Genomic DNA, 17,657 nt, shown 5'->3' on the forward strand with positions numbered 1-17,657 from the left:
GACTGGGAAGTACTCTAGGCCAGCATAATCAGTTGAAAATGGCTCAGTATCTGCCCAGCTATGGTGAAAGAAGCTTATTAATAATGGGAGGGTATGCCCTTGGTCTTGTGGAGGCTTAATGCCCCAGAATAGGGAGATGCTAGAATGCTGAGGAGAGAGTGGGTGAGTGGGTGGAGGAGCACCCTCATAGAGACAAAGCAGAGGGGGAGGAGGGAGTGTGAGGGGATGTGATGGAGCTATGTGGAGGGGTAACTGGAAAGGGGTATATCATTTGAAATGTAAATGAATGAAATGATTAATAAAAAGAATACAAATATATGTCTGCATCATTATTCAGGAACAAGGGAAGGCATACTAAAAGCCCATACTTTTACAAAGGTTGAATGCTGCTTACTGGCTTGCTCCCCCTTGCTTGCTCAGCTTGTTTTATTATAAATTCCAGGCCTACCATGCTGACCTAGAGCTGTACTACAGAGCAATTGTGATAAAAATTGCATGGTACTGATATAGCAAAAAACAAGTAGACCAATGGAATAGAATTGAAGACCCAGAAATGAACCCACACACCTATGGTCACTTGATCTTCGACAAGGGAGCTAAAACCATCCAGTGGAAAAAAGACAGTATTTTCAACAAATGGTGCTGGCACAACCGGTGGTTATCATGTAGAAGAATGCAAATTGATCAATTCCTATCTCCTTGTACTAAGGTCAAATCTAAGTGGATCAAGGAACTCCACATAAAACCAGAGACACTGAAACTTATAGAGGAGAAAGAGGGACAAAGCCTTGAGGAAATGGACACAGGGGAAAAATTCCTGAATAGAACAGCAATGGCTTGTGTTGTAAGATCGAGAATTGACAAATGGGACCTCATAAAACTGCAAAGCTTCTGTAAGGCAAAAGACACCATCAATAAGACAAATAGGCCACCAAAAGATTGGGAAAGGATCTTTACCTATCCTAAATCAGATAGGGGACTAATATCCAGGATGTATAGAGAGAACTCAAGAAGGTGGACTCCAGAAAATCAAATAACCCCATCAAAAATGGGGCTCAGAGCTAAACAAAGAATTCTCACCTGAGGAATACCGAATGGCTGAGAAGCACCTGAAAAAATGTTCAACATCCTTAATCATCAGGGAAATGCAAATCAAAACAACCCTGAGATTCCATCTCACACCAGTCAGAATGGATAAGATCAAAAATTCAGGTGACGGCAGATGCTGGCGAAGACGTGGAGAAAGAGGAACACTCCTCCATTGTTGGTGGGATTGCAAGCTTGTACAACCACTCTGGAAATAAGTCTGGCAGTTCCTCAGAAAATTGGACATAGTACTATCGGAGGATCACACAATACCTCTCCTGGGCATATATCCAGAAGATGTTCCAACTGGTAAGAAGGACACATGCTCCACTATGTTCATAGCAGCCTTATTTATAATAGCCAGAAGCTGGAAAGAACCCAGATGCCCCTCAAGAGAGGAATGGATACAAAAAACATGGTACATTTACACAATGGAGTACTACTCAGCTATTAAAAAGAATGAATTTATGAAATTCCTAGGCAAATGGTCGGGCCTGGAGGGCATCATCCTGAGTGAGGTAATCCAATCACAAAAGAACTCAAATGATATGTTCTCACTGATAAGTGGATATTAGCCCAGAAACTTAGAATACCCAAGATATAAGATACAATTTGCTAAACACATGAAACTCAAGAAGACAAAGACCAACGTGTGGACACTTTGTCCCTTCTTAGAACTGGGAATAAAACACCCATGGAAGGTGTTACAGAGACAAAGTTTGGAGCTACGACAAAAGAATGTACCATCGAGAGACTGCCATATCCAGGGATCCATCCCATAATCAGCCTCCAAACGCTGACACCATTGCATACACTAGCAAGATTTTGCTGAAAGGACCCAGATATATCTGTCTCTTGTGAGACTATGCCGGGGCCTAGCAAACACAGAAGTGGATGCTTACAGTCAGCTATTGGATGGATCACAGGGCCCCCAATGGAGGAGCTAGAGAAATTACCCAAGGAGCTAAAGGGAACTGCAACCCTATAGGTGGAACAACAATATGAACTAACCAGTACCCCGAGCTCTTGTCTCTAGCTGCATATGTATCAAAAGATGGCCTAGTCGGCCATCACTGGAAAGAGAGGCCCATTGGACTTGCAAACTTTATGCCCCAGTACAGGGGAACGCCAGGGCCAAAAAGTGGGAGTGGGTGGGTAGGGGAGCAGGGGGGAGGGTATGGGGGACTTTTCAGATAGAATTGGAAATGTAAATGAGAAAAATACCTAATAAAAATATTTAAAAAGAAAAACAAAATAAATCCCAGGCCTATATGACAGGGGAACCGGGACAGTGCAGTGGGATAGACTTTCCTATATTAATTAACATTTTTAAAAATGTCCCACAAACCTAGTCACAGGTCTGTCTTCTGGGAGAAAATTTCTCAGTTGAGGTTTCTTTTTCCCAGATATTTGAGCTGGCAATTAATACTAGCCATCATAACTATTCTTTTAGCCATCAGCTTCTCATTTCTCTTGGTTGTAATGGAATAGTATTGATGTTATTTTCCAATGTTAATGTTTTTAAAATAATTCTTTCTTGTGATATCCTTCTAATCTTCCAAAATTTGCAGTACTTTTTTCTAGCTTCTCCATCCTTGCTTGTATGTATGTGTGTATGCATGTATGTATGTGTGTATGTATGTATGTATGTATGTATGTATTTATGTATGTATTTATTGTTTCTTCATTTTATTTGTATGGGTGTTTTGCCTACACATATGTTGTGTACAATATGTCTGCAGTGCCAACTGAGACAGAAGAGAATATCTGATCCCATGGATCTGGAGTTATAGACAGTTGTGAGCCATCACAGGGGTGCTGGTCGCTGAACCACAGTCTTTTGAAAAGTCTGCGAGTGCTATTAACCACTGAGCCATATCTCCAGACTCTCTGATTCTCTATTCCAAGAGGACTTTCTTGAATGTTAAATCCTACACTATTATCAATGTTAATGATAATCAATGAGGACATTTAAAATGATATTTACACTATTATTTATCTAATCAACTATTAGAAATTATTCGAGAGTTTTTCATAAACATACCTTGCAATATGCAAAAAAGAAGCTTGTGATTTCTAAATACCAGATTTAATAGGCTCTATTACGACATGTTACTCCATTATGTTATTCATATTCAAGCCCAAACCCATGACCATTTGTTTTCACTGGACCCCCTACATCTAATTTGTAAGTGAATACTGGCCACTGTTATAAATGATGATCTAATCTTAAATTTTCACAAGAGACAAGATGGTTAAATAGCTAGTCTAAGTTGAGACAAGACTACATAAGAAAGGTATATTTTAAAATTCATAGTATATTCCTGTGGTAGCTTGAATGACAATAATATAGACTCAGATATTTTAATGAATATTGAGTGAGAATTGAGTGATATAGGCTCACATATTTTAAGACTTGATCCCCAGATCATGAAATTGTTTGGGAAAGATTAGGCGGTATGGCCTTATTGGAGACAGTTCACTCAGGACTCTGAAATTTCAAAAGATCATTCCATTCCCAGTTAGTGCTCTCTCTCTCTCTCTCTCTCTCTCTCTCTCTCTCTCTCTCTCTCTCTCTCTCTCTCTCCTCTCTCTCTGTCGCCAACATCTCTCCCCCTTCCCCTCCCCTTTCTCATGGTTGTTGTATCTACATGTAAGCACTCAGCCTACATGTGTATCATGCATCATGACATGAAATGCAAATGTCTTTTTTATTTCCTAAGGTGAAGTGAGAAGATTAAAAATTGTTCCCAAGCTGTGTGAGGATGAGCCCGGAGTGTTTCATTCTGTTCTAACTATCCCCAGGCCTAGGCCTGGAAGCATCTACCGTCCACGCAATCTAATCTTCCTAGTTGACTGACTCAATCCAGCTTCTCTTGGCTTCTGATTAAATAGCTCTGACTGTCCACATACTAACGTTGGCTACACATTGTTCTAATCTTCTGGCTTCTTCTCATTTTCTGGCTCACTTTGTCTTCACCTGTGTCTAACTTGTTTTCTCTGTAATCTGTCTTTGTAAAACTGCCCTGGTAAAACTGCTATGCAAATACACCACCCCCCAAACACCACACACCACAACTTTTTAAATTTCTCCCTGCTTTTAAGTAGCCTCTCTTCCTCTGCTGTTCTCCTGTGAGTTGGGAATATTCCATAGCTGACTCATTCTGTCAAATCTTTCTCTAATTCATTATTTTGTCTGCCCCTAAATTAGATGTCACCTTCAAACATGGCTGCTTACTTGTACAAATTTACATTACTTTCATTTTTGGAATTAAATGTGTGTGCTAAATATGTGTCTGTATTCTGCCAGATCATACTGTAATCCAGGGTGTGTCTGCATTCTGGTCTGATTATATCTTTGGATGTGAATCATGTTGCTGGATTAAAATTCCTCTTCAATGATGGTCACGTACTCTAAACTTCTGAAACTGTAAGTCTCAATAAACTCTTTCTTCTATAGGTTGCCTTAATCACAGTGATTCTTCACAGCAAGAGAAAAGTAAATATGACAATCTCATTATTTAATATGGTTAGAACTCTTTAGCTTCCTCAGTAATATAATTTCATGGTGGCCTTTTTTACCTTAAGAATAATAATTCACATATCCAAAATGCATTCATTTAAAGTAAGCAAATCAATGCTTTTAAATCAGTATAAGCCCTTCTGGTCCACTTGAGCACCGGGGTGCCTTGCCAGAGGAGTCTCCGGACACCCACAAGGACCCACACAGGATTTCCCACGGGATCCTAAGACTTCTGGTGAGTGGAACACAACTTCTGCCAGGAGACAGGTTCGAGCACCAGATATCTGGGCACCTTCCCTGCAAGTAGAGAGTTTGCCTGCAGAGAATACTCTGACCACTGAAACTAAGGAGAGAGCTAGCCTCCAAGGTCTGCTGATAGAGGCTAACAGAGTCCCCTGAGGAACAAGCTCCAAACAGAGACAGCTATAACAGCTAGCTTCAGAGTTTACCAGATGGCAAAAGGCAAACGTAAGAATCCTACTAACAGAAATCAAGACCTCTCACCATCATCAGAACGCAGCACTCCCACCCCACCTAGTCCTGGGCACCCCAACACAACCAAAAATTTAGACCCAGAATTAAAAGCATATCTCATGATGATGATAGAGGACATCAAGAGGGAATTTAATAACTCACTTAAAGAAATACAGGAGAGCACTGCTAAAGAGTTACAGGTCCTTAAATAAAAGCAGGAAAACACAACCAAACAGTTAAAAGTCCTTAAAGAAAAACAGGAAAACACATCCAAACAGGTGATGGAAATGAACAAAACCATACTAGACCTAAAAAGGGAAGTAGACACAATAAAGAAAACCCAAAGTGAGGCAATGCTGGAGATAGAAACCCTAGGAAAGAAATCTGGAACCACAGATGCGAGCATCAGCAACAGAATACACAAGATGAAAGAGAGAATCTCAGGTGCAGAAGATTCCATAGAGAACATCGGCACAACAATCAAAGAAAATACAAAATGCAAAAAGATCCTAACTCAAAACATCCAGGAAATACAGGACACAATGAGAAGACCAAACCTACCGATAATAGGAGTTGATGAGAATGAAGATTTTCAACTTAAAGGGCCAGCAAATATCTTCAACAAAATAATAGAAGAAAACTTCCCAACCTAAAGAAAGAGATGCCCATGATCATACAAGAAGCCTACAGAACACCAAATAGACTGGATCAGAAAAGAAATTCCTCCCGACACATAATAATGAGAACAACAAATGCACTAAATAAAGAGAGAATATTAAAAACAGTAAGGGAGAAAGGTCAAGTAACATATAAAGGCAGGCCTATCAGAATTACACCAGACTTTTCACCAGAGACTATGAAAGCCAGAAGAGCCTGGACAGATGTTATACAGACACTAAGAGAACACAAATGCCAGCCCAGGCTACTATACCCGGCCAAACTCTAAATTACCATAGATGGAGAAACCAAAGTATTCCACGACAAAACCTAATTCACACATTATCTTTCCACGAATCCAGCCCTTCAAAGAATAATAACAGAAAAAAACCAATACAAGGACGGAAATCACACCCTAGAAAAAGCAAGAATGTAATCCCTCAACAAACCAAAAAGAAGACTGCCACAAGATCAAAATGCCAACTCTAACAACAAAAATAAAAGGAAGCAACAATTACTTTTCCTTAATATCTCTTAATATCAATGGACTCAATTCCCCAATAAAAAGACATAAACTAACAGACTGGCTACACAAACAGGACCCAACATTCTACTGCTTACAGGAAACCCATCTCAGGGAAAAAGACAGATACTGCCTCAGAGTGAAAGGCTGGAAAAGAATTTTCCAAGCAAATAGTCTGAAGAAACAAGCTGGAGTAGCCATTCTGATATCGAATAAAATCGACTTCCAACCCAAAGTTATCAAAAAAGACAAGGAGGGACACTTCATATTCATCAAAGGTAAAATCCTCCAAGAGGAACTCTCAATTCTGAATATCTATGCTCCAAAAGCAAGGGCAGCCACAATCATTAAAGACACTTTAGTAAAGCTCAAAGCACACATTGCACCTCACACAATAATAGTGGGAGACTTCAACACACCACTTTCATCAATGGACAGATTGTGGAAACAAAAACTAAACAGGGACAAAGTGAAACTAACAGAAGTTATGAAACAAATGGACTTAAGAAATATCTACAGAACATTTTATCCTAAAACAAAAGGATATACCTTCTTCTCAGCACCTCACGGGACCTTCTGCAAAATTGACCATATAATTGGTCACAAAACAGGCCTCAACAGATACAAAAATATTGAAATTGTCCCATGCATCCTATCAGACCACCATGGACTAAGGCTGATCTTCAATAACAAAATAAATAATGGAAAGCCAACATTCACGTGGAAGCCAAACAACACACTTCTCAATGATTACTTAGTCAAGGAAGGAATAAAGAAAGAAATTAAAGAATTTTTAGAGTTTAATGAAAATGAAGCCACAACGTACCCAAACCTATGGCACACAATGAAAGCATTTCTAAGAGGGAAACTCATAGCTCTGAGTGCCTCCAAAAAGAAACTGGAGAGAGCATACAGTAGCAGCGTGACAACACATCTAAAAGCTCTAGAAAAAAGGAAGAAAATTCACCCAAGAGGAGTAGATGGCAGGAAATAATCAAACTCAGGGGTGAAATTAACCAAGTGGAAACAAGAAGAACTATTCAAAGAATTAACCAAAGGAGGAGTTGGCTCTTTGAGAAAATCAACAAGATAGATAAACCCTTAGCTAAACTCACTAGAGGGCACAGGGACAACATCCTAATTAACAAAATCAGAAATGAAAAGGGAGACATTACAACAGATCCTGAAGAAATCCAAAACACCATCAAATCCTTCTACAAACGGCTATACTCAACAAAACTGGAAAACCTGGATGAAATGGACAAATTTCTAGACAGATACCAGGTACCAAAGTTAAATCAGGATCAAGTTAATGATCTAAACAGTTTCATATCCCCTAAAGAAATAGAAGCAGTCATTAATAGTCTCCCAGCCCAAAAAAAAAAAAAAAAAAAAAAAAAAAAAAAAAAAAAAAAAAAACCAGGACCAGATGGGTTTAGTGCAGAGTTCTATCAGACCTTCAAAGAAGATTTAATTCCAGTTCTTCACAAACTATTCCATAAAATAAAAACAGAAGGTACTCTGCCCAACTCATTCTATGAAGCCACAATTACTCTGATACCTAAACCACAAAAAGATCCAACAAAGATAGAGAACTTCAGACCAAATTCCCTTATGAATATAGATGCAAAAATCCTCAATAAAATTTTTGCTAACCGAATCCAAGAACATATTAAAGCAATCATCCTTCCTGACCAAGTAGGTTTTATTCCAGGGATGCAGGGATGGTTTAATATAAGGAAATCCATCAACATAATCCATTATATAAACAAACTTCAAGACAAAAACCACATGATCATCTCCTTAGACACGGAAAAAGCATTCGACAAGATCCAACATGCATTCATCATAAAAGTCTTGGAAAGATCAGGAATTCAAGGCCCATACCTAACCATGATAAAAGCAATCTACAGCAAACCAGTAGCCAACATCAAAGTAAATGGTGAGAAACTTGAAGCAATCCCACTAAAATCAGAGACTAGACAAGGGTGTCCACTCTCCCCATACCTATTCAACATTGTACTTGAAGTCCTAGCCAGAGCAATTCGACAACAAAAGGAGATCAAGGGGATACAAATTGGAAAACATGAAGTCAAAATATCAGTTTTTGCAGATGATATGATAGTATATATAAGTGACCCTAAAAATTTCACCAGAGAACTCCTAAACCTGATAAACAGCTGGATATAAAATTAACTCAAACAAGTCAATGGTCTTTCTCTACACAAAGAATAAATAGGCTGAGAAAGAAATTAGGAAAACAACACCCTTCTCAATAGTCACAAATAATATAAAATACCTTGGCGTGACTGTAACTAAGGAAGTGAAAGATCGTATAATAAAAACTTCAAGTCTCTGAAGAAAGAAATTAAAGAAGATCTCAGAAGATGGAAAGATCTCCCATGCTCATGGATTGGCAGGATTAACGTTGTAAAAATGGCTATCTCGCCAAAAGCAATCTACAGATTCAATGAAATCCCCATCAAAATTCCAACTCAATTCTTCAACGAATTAGAAAGGGCAATCTGCAAATTCATCTGGAATAACAAAAAACCTAGGATACCAAAAACTCTTCTCGAGGATAAAAGAACCTCTGGTAGAATCACCATGCCTGACCTAAAGCTGTATTACAGAGCAATTGTGATAAAAACTGCATGGTACTGGTATAGTGACAGACAAGTAGACGAATGGAATAGAATTGAAGACCCAGAAATGAACCCACACACCTATGGTCACTTGATCTTCGAAAAGGGAGCTAAAACCATCCAGTGGAAGAAAGGCAGCATTTTCAACAATTGGTGCTGGCACAACTGGTTGTTATCATGTAGAAGAATGCGAATTGATCCATTCCTATCTCCTTGTACTAAGGTCAAATCTAAGTGGATCAAGGAACTTCACATAAAACCAGAGACACTGAAACTTATAGAGGAAAAAGTGGGGAAAATCCTTGAAGATATGGACACAGGGGAAAAATTCCTGAATAGAACAGAAATGGCTTGTGCTGTAAGATCGAGAATTGACAAATGGGACCTCATGAAACTGCAAAGCTTCTGCAAGGCAAGAGATACCGTCAATAAGAGAAAAAGACCACCAACAGATTGGGAAAAGATCTTTACCTATCCTAAATCAGATAGGGGACTAATATCCAACATATATAAAGAACTCAAGAAGGTGGACTTCAGAAAATCAAATAACCCCATTAAAAAATGGGACTCAGAACTGAACAAAGAATTCTCACCTGAGGAATACCGAATGGCAGAGAAGCACCTGAAAAAATGTTCAACATCCTTAATCATCAGGGAAATGCAAATCAAAACAACCCTGAGATTCCACCTCACACCAGTCAGAATGGCTAAGATGAAAAATTCAGGTGACAGCAGATGCTGGTGAGGATGTGGAGAAAGAGGAACACTCTTCCATTGTGGTGGGATTGCAAGCTTGTACAACCACTTTGGAAATCAGTGTGGCGGTTCCTTAGAACATTGGACATAGTACTACCGGAAGATCCAGCAATACCTCTCCTGGGCATATATTCAGAAGATGTCCCAACCGGTAAGAAGGACACATGCTCCACTATGTTCATAGCAGCCTTATTTATAATAGCCAGAAGCTGGAAAGAACCCAGATGCCCCTCAACAGAGGAATGGATACAAAAAATGTGGTACAGTTACACAATGGAGTAGTACTCAGCTATTAAAAAAATGAACTTATGAAATTCCTAGCCAAATGGATGGACCTGGAGGGCATCATTCTGAGTGAGGTAACACAATCACAAAGAAACTCACACAATATGTACTCACTGATAAGTGGATATTAGCCCAAAACTTAGTATACCCAAGATATAAGATACAATTTGCTAAACACATGAAACTCAAGAAGAATGAAGACTGAAGTGTGGACACTATGCCCCTCCTTAGAATTGGGAGCAAAACACCCATGGAAGGAGTTACAGAGACAAAGTTTGGAGCTGTGACGAAAGGATGGACCATCTAGAGACTGCCATATCCAGGGATCCACCACATAATCAGCTTCCAAACCCTGACACCATTGCATACACTAGCAAGAATTTGCTGAAAGAACCCAGATATAGCTGTCTCTTGTGAGACTATGCCAGGGCCTAGCAAACACAGAAGTGGATGGTCACAGTCAGCTAGTGGATGGATCACAGGGCTCCCAATGGAGGAGCTATAGAAAGTACCCAAGGAGCTAAAGGGAACTGCAACCCTATAGGTGGAACAACATTATGAACTAACCAGTACCCCGGAGCTCTTGACTCTAGCTGCATATGTATCAAAAGATGACCTAGTCAGCCATCACTGGAAAGAGAGGCCCATTGGACAAGCAAACTTTATATGCCCCAGTACAGGGAAATGCCAGGGCCAAAAAAATGGGAATGGGTGGGTAGGGAAGTGGGGGCGAGGGTATGGGGGACTTTTGGGATAACATTGGAATTGGAATTGAGGAAAATACATAATAAATTTTTTTTTAAAAAATCTGTATAAAATTGGAACAATTATCACCATAAAATAAAAACTGTTTCCATATCCTGTAACCCCACCAAAACTGTTCAGGCTCTTATATTCTTTGCAGTCCAATCTGTACCCCAATCCTACTCTACCACTTCACAAAGCTGCATAACCAGACATTTTGTTATTTTAAATCCATAAGAATACATTATAAGGAACATTGACTTAGGGCTGACTTCTTTAATTCCATCTAGAAATCTGATATTCATCTGATATCTTATATAAAAGTAAGATGGTCTTTTGTGTCCCTTTGTAGTAATTCAGAGATTTGTGAATTTTATATTTTCCCCTTTAGATTATTCACAACTACTATTACAAATGAAATGAACATTCCTACAATGCGCTTATGTGGAATTGTTTTTCACTTTTATCGAATACTCTTCTAAAAGTTAGATGGCTGGTTACCTATAACATTTTTTAGTAAAATTGTGAAATATTGGTTGTATAATTTCATAATTCATTTACTGTGAGTCTTAGCTGCTCTACAGTTTCACAAATTTTGGTTATTTCTAGAGTTCTCCTTTTGATTATTTTAATGTTATGTTGGGAGGTATGTGTTTACAAGTTCATAATGTGTCCATTTTAAGACTGCATTGCTTAAGTTGTGATATTTGCATAGCCTTGGGAGAGTTATTGTGCCCTGTATCTTCTTTGTAAAATGTTTTTGTCCTAGTAATTAATCTGCGCTTTAAGTAAAAAAATGGCAATTTGAATGGACTGTATTTTAAATTTTGCTACATTTTAAATTGGATTTTAGAGAATACTTGTTTTAAGATACTCTGCTTGTAGAAATTTTGCGTATAAAACACTTTTTCTTTTGCTTAACTTTGTCAATTTTATACTTTTACTGCTTAGCTTAGAACAATGATTGGCTTTGAGTTTATACTGTTTATAGTGTGAGAGAGTTAATTTTACTTAACATTCAGTTGTTTTTTGAAAAAATTTCCCTGTTGACTTGTCTTTATTGACTAAATTGATTGATCACTTAGGTTTGGATTTTCTGCTCACCTCTTTTTCATTAACTTCCATTGATCTATACTTACAGCTCCTTACATCACATGGCCAGTTTCTGTAATTTTAGACTGTTTTAACTCAATGATTCTAACTTTGCTCTTACGTAATTCTAAAACCTTCTTTTGGTTAATTTACGTTATATACATTTTCATTTTAACTTATTCTGTCAGTTTCCACAAAAAGAAACTATTTTTTTATTAGAGTTATGTGGGCCTGGTATCAAGTGTAAGATGACAACCTAGTGGCATGGAAGAGCCACATGCACTGTCACGTCATTATATATGGACTTTCTTTCCTTTATTCTAAGTTAATTTCCATGATTTTCAGCATGAAGTTTTTTATGTGGTTTTATGAATTTACTCATAATTATTTGTTGGCACTATTATTAATCCAGTTCTTCTTAACAATGCAATTTGACAAGTGTCATCTGCCACTATGTGAAATAATGCAATTGATTTTTCATATTAAAATTCTCATACTTATTTTTTGCTGCATTCATTGGTTCTGGTATTTCTAGTTTAACAAGCATTTACAACAAACAATTATGTTGTCTAAGAATAGAAAGCATTTTTCCTTTTCTTCTGGAAGAACTTATTAGAAGCTCTTCTCCAAACTGTTGAAGCTTGCTCTATTGCTGGTTTATTGAGAGCTATGCATAACCAATCCAGGTTAAATTGTGACAAATGCTTTTTCCTATATTCCATCAAATAGTCCTGTGATGTTTTCACCTTCTATTGCTATTTATTTCATTAATTTTCAAACAAAACCAATCTGCTCTTTTTGTAGTAAACTACATTTTTGTTGTTGTTGTTTTGTTTTGGTTTTTTTGTTTTTTGTTTTTGTTTGTTTTTTGGTTTTTTTTTGTTTGTTTGTTTGTTTGTTTGTTTTTTTTTTTTGGAACAGGGTTTCTCTGTATAGCCGTGGCTGTCCTGGAACTCATTTTTTAGACCAGGCTGGCCTCGAACTCAGAAATCCACCTGCCTCTGCCTCCCAAGTGCTGGAATTAAAGGTGTGCGCCACCACATACGGCTAGTAAACTACATTTTATGGTGGCATTGTTTTCATATAATTCTTGTTATATTTCTGTTAATAGTTTTCTAAGAAATTTTGAGATTTATAGAAAATACTGGTAGTTTTCTTCCAAAGTATTTCTCTTGTTTGGCATTTGTGTACTACTGACAAAATTAATTAAAAGGAAAAAGAAGCTATCAATTTTGAGGTGTGGCATGGAAGAGATTTAGAGGCAAGGTAGCCAAGAGGGGCTGGAGGTTGGAAAGGAAGGTGTTGAATAGAGAAAATGATATAATTCTATCCCAGTTAAAAACACAATAAAGTAAAAATAAATGGCCAATTATTATAAAAGAAAAATAGATAATAAAATATAAAACAGAAGATTCTTGTTGGATGATTAGGAAATTTTGTCACTTCAGGTTTCGAGTTCTGTGGCTCATGCTTTAAGCAAGACACACAAGTCTTAGCTATGAAGTGATCTCCATTATTCCAGAGCTTAACGAGCTCACTATCACCCATTGCCCTGTGGTGAGCATGTGTGCGTGTTTGAGGGCATCTACAGCTGGCTTTCTCTTTTGAAGTGTGTCTTTCTTACTCTCTGATAGCCTAACATAAACAGAGCCAGCCAGTTTCTCTATGTTTTTTAGCTTTCCTGTGATAGTGACACTTCCAGTGCCAGGGCTACCATCCCTCTGACTGGTGCTGCTCTTAGTGAAAAGGGGGACATTTTGTTGTGGCAATTCAATTGTTTCTACCTTAATAAACAAAGTGCCTTGGTTCAGAGACCAAGATTGTACCTACTTTATTTTGTATTTTGATGTAAAAGTTAGGGATTACTGATGTATGTTGGAAATAGAAAGAGAAATAGGCATTTGAACACAATAGTTCATATGATACACTTGGTATGAATGGTTTAAACCATTTCATACATTTCCTCACTTTTGGAATATATTTCAGTTCCTTTTTGTAAATCTCGTTTGTCATACTTTTGTCTCAAAAGTCTTCTGATCTTCTGTCAGGTGTTTGTTTGTTTTTTTTCCACTTAGCTTATGAATGATTTTCTACTAAATCTTGGAAATTCTTATGGGATTTTTTTCTAAGGCTTCATCTTTGTTACTTCAAGCTGTACCAGTTTATATTTTATTCTGATTCTCTATTACAATAAAATATTTTATATCCATAGCACTTTTATGGCCATTTAAGCTTAAGGCCAATGGTAAACAGATGTAGCATTTCATAATTTTTCTCCACAACTGCATTCCTTGATGCAGTACAATATTTCTAGCACAGAGAACAATACTACACATATAACAAGGCCTAGAAAATCTGGCACATAATGAGCTTGAATTCTAGGTCAGACTAATGGGCAGGATAAGTCAAGGACTGAAAATTTCTTAAAGCCAAACTGTTCACAGTGGAAATGTAGAGATTTTCAATGAACAGTATCCAAGACAAATCAGAGTAAGCATGTACTTTATCCCTAAGCATTTCTATAGAGAGTGCGTGATTGCTACTGTAATGTAAAAATAAATTAAAGTTGGAAAAGTCAGCTTATAGAAAATGAGGAGTTTTGGTTGTGATGATTCATGGCTATAATTTTAGGTCATGAATATCTGAAGTCAGAGGCTCATAAGTTCACAAGTAGATGGGACTGTATAGTAAAACTTGGTTTCAAAAATAAAGAATATCTACATGAGAAATTATAGGCAATTAAGGACTGCTAAGAGAGATGGAGTCAGTCTGTTCCAGAAACAACACTCTGATAATTTATCCTATCCCCAAAAGTTGCCTGTAATCATCAATACATATGGGACACACTAAATAAACTCAGTATATGGCTAATATATGTAACAATAATAAGTAAGGAACAAGAAACCATAAATATAATAAACAACTGAAACACAACATCAACAACAGATAAGCAAGAAGAAAAGAGAACTCCTTTATATGCCTCAAAGAGTTGATCACTTTGCAGTAAGTGGTGGAGACATTACTACCACAGCATCCATCACTCAGGTGTCACCTTTGTTAAGAAATTTAGTTGAATTCAAACTTATGGGAAATGCATAGTTCTCTAGGTTTCCTTGCTGTGTTAGTGCATATGAATTTTGTATGCAGTAAGATTCAAGGTTTTGTCCAATTTTCTGAGGAGCTGCCAAACTGATTTTCAGAGTGGTTGTACCAGCTTGCATTCCCACCAGCAATGGAGGAGTGTTCCTCTTTTTTCCACATACTTGCCAGCATCTGCTGTCACCTGAGTTTTGCTATACCATTCCTGGGCATGTACCCAGAAGATGCTCCAACATGTAATAAGAACAAATGCTCCACTATGTTCATAGCAGACTTATTTATAATAGCCAGGACCTGGAAAGAACCCAGATGTACTTCAACAGAGGAATGGATACAGAAAATGTGGTACATTTGCACAACGGAGTACTACTCATGTATTATCAATGATGAATTCATGAAATTCTTAGGCAAATGGATAGAACTAGAAAATATCATCCTGAGTGAGGTAACCCAATTGCAAAAGAACACACATGGTATGCACTCATTGATAAGTGGATACTAGCCCAACAGCTCCAAATAACCAGGATACAATTCACAGACCACATGAAGCTCAATAAAAAGGAAGGCCAAAGTATGGGTGCTTAGGTTCTTCTTAGAAGGAGAACAAAATACTCACAGGAGCAAATATGGAGATAAAGTGTAGAGAATAGACTGAAGAAAAGGCCATCCAGAGAACAACAATATCAACCCACAAGACCCTTCCAGAAGTCCCAGGGACTAAGCCATCAACAAAGGAGTAGACATGGCTCCAGCTGCATATGTAGCAGAGGATGGTTTTGTCATGCATCAATGGAAGGAGAGGTCCTTGGTCCTATGAAGGTTCAATAGATGCCCCACTATAGGGGAATCAAGGGTGGGGAGGTAGGAGTGGATGGGTGGGTGGAGGAACACCCTCATAGAAGCAGGGAGAGGGAGGATGTGATAAGGTGTTTCTAGGAGGAATGGAAACAGGGAAAGGGGATAACATTTGAAATGTAAATAAAGAAAATATCCAATAAAAAATTCAAGGTTTTTAGAGTACAATGGCTTTGTCTTATGCAATCTTACATGGCAGCGACAAAAAGAGTATCTTTCATAGAGCAGACATCTAACATGTATTTGTATCCAAATTAGCAGTCTACATAAGTAGTTGAAATCCTAGAGCATACACATCTTTTTAAATAGAATACGGCTAAGTACAAGCATAACATAATGCCTTGCTAAGTATTTTGATTGTTTTATTTGGGAGAAAAAATGTACTGACTAGAGTTTTAGTTAGTGTAAAGCACTGCAGAGCAGGCAGGTTGAACTAGTAACTCTTCTCTTGGCTTGATAGAACACCATGGCTCTTAGAAAAAGAGTTTATTTGGGCTTATGAAACCAGAGGGATTAGAAACATGGTAGATAGAGATGGATGTTAAAATGTTACATCTTGATCCAGCTCTGGAAGAGCCTCTCAGGGGACAGCTATACAGGGCTCCTGTCAGTAAGTGCTTTTAGCATCAGCAATAGTGTCTGGGTTTGGTGTCAGCAGATGGGATGGATCCCTAGGTGGGGTAGTATCTGGATGGCCTTTCCTTCAGTTTCTCCTCCACTGTTTGTCCATGTATTTCATTTTGACAGGAGGAACTCTGGATTAATATATTTGAGGTGGGTGGGTGGCCTCATCCCTCAATGGGGGCCATGCCTATCCGTTGGATACAGGTTCTATCTCTGTTTGTTGCATATTTCAGCTAAAGTCCTTCCCACTGCTACATACCTACTTTCAAAATCCTGATCCTCTATTCTCCCCCATCTCCTTCCATATCTGAACTGCCCCCTTCCTCCTTCTTCTCTCCCTCCTAGGTCCCTCTCTCCACTTCCCAGAGATTATTCTCATACACATGCATATGCACATGCCAAACATTGGGGAACTCCAATGGGGAAGTTGGGGCAAGGGCTGTAGGAGCTGAAGGGGTTTGCAACCTCATAGGAAGAACAACAATATCAACCAACCAGACCCCCCAAAGCTCCCAGGAACTAAATCTCCAACCGAACTGTACACAGTGTGTACCCATGGCTCTAGTTGGATATGTAGCACAGGACTGCCTTATCTGGCATCACTGGGAGGAGACTCTCTTGGTCCTGTGCTAGGCCACTGAGGTAGGAGTGGGTGGGTGGGGAGCACCCTCATAGAGACGTGAGAAAAGAAGGAGTGGATAGGGGGATTGTGGAGGGGAAACAACATTTGAAATGTAAATAAATAAAATAACCAATAAAAATGAAAAATGTTGCATCTTGAATTCTAAACAAAAGGCAGAGAAAGTGAACTGGAAATGGCATAAGTCTTTAAACTCCTGAAGTGCGCCTCCAGTGACATATCTCTTGCAATATGGTCATGCCCACAAGACTGTCTTGGGATTTCTATCCCTGTGAAGAAACACCATTAACCCTAGCAACTTCTATAAAGAGAAACATTTAATTGAGTCTAGTTTTTAGTTAAGAGGTAAGGCAAACATGATACTAGAGAAAGATACAAGAGTTTCACTTCTAAAGCAGCAGGATGGGGAAGAGAGAATGAGAGGGGGAGGGGAGGGAGAGGGGGGGTGGGGGAGGGAGAGGGAGAGGGAGAGGGAGAGGGAGAGGGAGAGGGAGAGGGAGAGGGAGAGGGAGAGGGAGAGGGAGAGGGAGAGGGAGAGGGAGAGGGAGATGGAGATGGAGACAGAGACAGAGGGAAGGTGGTGGGACAGAGTGGAGTGCGGAGGAGATTGAATCTGGCATGAGTTTCTGCATCCTCAAAGCTCACCCTCAGTGA

General features: G+C 38.6%; 1 protein-coding gene across 1 annotated transcript in view; it reads right to left on the minus strand.

The window, feature by feature from the left end:
- Dok6 (docking protein 6) overlaps positions 1-17,657 on the minus strand; it is a 477,118-nt gene that overhangs the window by 288,066 nt on the left and 171,395 nt on the right. The gene's annotated exons all lie outside the window — the stretch shown is intronic.

The sequence above is a fragment of the Mus musculus genome, chromosome 18, assembly GCF_000001635.26.
Source record: "Mus musculus strain C57BL/6J chromosome 18, GRCm38.p6 C57BL/6J".
Taxonomy (NCBI): domain Eukaryota; kingdom Metazoa; phylum Chordata; class Mammalia; order Rodentia; family Muridae; genus Mus; species Mus musculus.